Source organism: Chrysochloris asiatica, unplaced genomic scaffold (assembly GCF_000296735.1).
Source record: "Chrysochloris asiatica unplaced genomic scaffold, ChrAsi1.0 scaffold00546, whole genome shotgun sequence".
Taxonomy (NCBI): domain Eukaryota; kingdom Metazoa; phylum Chordata; class Mammalia; order Afrosoricida; family Chrysochloridae; genus Chrysochloris; species Chrysochloris asiatica.
Window position 1 is genome coordinate 227079 of NW_006409064.1, and position 1548 is coordinate 228626.

Sequence of the window (1548 nt, forward strand, 5' to 3'; positions counted from 1 at the left end):
TAACCCACAGCGCCACACCAGGGCTCCAATAGTAGTAGGTAGGTAGTATAAAAGAAACTTGAAAAAGTTGGGCACCAGCCAGAGATCCTTCATGTTGATTGGTTTTGAAGATACCAGCTGATATAATTAGATATATATTTCATTCTGTTCTTGTATAAAATCAAGTATATAAATATGCTGTTTTACCTATGTACTGTGTATATAGATACTATTTATGTTTATTTATTTGTGTGATATATTTAGGTTATCACATTTAATGTCAGCAAAAATAAATTGGACTCTTATATTTTGGAGTTTTCTTAGGTTCATGATTGCTTAATTGATAAACCAGTGCTAGTTCACATGAATAAAGAAGAATTCTTAAGTGTGTCATGATTTTTTGTTCTTCAAACAAGGAGACAAATCAGTAATTAGCACAAATATATTATATTCATTAATTAACAGAAATAAAATAGCCAAGGGTTTGTCTAAAGTGGTCTGACACTCCGGTCTTCAGACATCTTCTAAAAGTTAGCTGGCTCAAAGGCAATAGCGAATGTGAATGAAGTCGCACAATTTGGGCAGGGTAAATACGTACACAAGAAAAAGGGTCCATTTTGGTAAACATTATGAAACATATAACTTTGTCTGAATAATCATAAAATATGTGTGTGGCTACATACGGTATATATGTGTAAAGAAAGGTATGTAGTGTAAGTGTGCACATATAGACATATGTGGGCTGCATATACAGTTACATGTGTGGGCTGCATATACAGTCAGATATGCATTGCTGAACATCCACTACACGTTCTGTGAAATAAGACATCATGCAAATAGGATGCTATGCGGACACTGTGATATCCAGGCAGTTCCTGTACAATCTGCAGTTAAATCACTGGAAGTCTGCTGTATTAATGCCTGATGGGAGCCTGCCTGACAAAGCCTGAGAGCTGTGTTCCCTGATTACAGCAGTCTAGACTTGCCATGTGTGCACTGGTCCAGGCAGGAGCTGTGTCAACAGCTGGATCAATACCTTGTGCACATCCAGATGCAGGAGATTAGGGTGCATGGTGGGTGAGGGACACAGAAAGATGGCCTCAGGCAATTTGCAAATGGTGCCAGCAGCAAGACTTACAGTGGTGACCCTGGCTTCTGTCACCTGTGGATGCAACTGTTTCCTGATCATGTTTAGCTTCCTCAGAACAAAGCCAAGATCCAGGGTCACCCTGGGCCTCACTGGCACCACCATAACTTGTTGGAGGTGTAAAGCACCTTTAGGCAGAGGTGTATGGGTGAAATTGGTTGCCTTGGGTATTTATCAGTACAGCTAAAAAGCTTTGTAACACTTTCTGGAACAGGACAGAGTATGGCTGGTCCAAGAGGTCCAAAAGAACCACAGGGCTGAGGAACCAAGAGGCAGAAGGCAAGGAGAGGCCTGCCTGTGGGCACAGTTGAGAAGAGTCTTCTCTGATCCTGAAATGTAACCTGTTACTTCCCTAAGCACCTCCATAATCATGGGTATTGTCTGTAAGTCTCTGTGGGCATTTCTATAAATTATCAAACTCA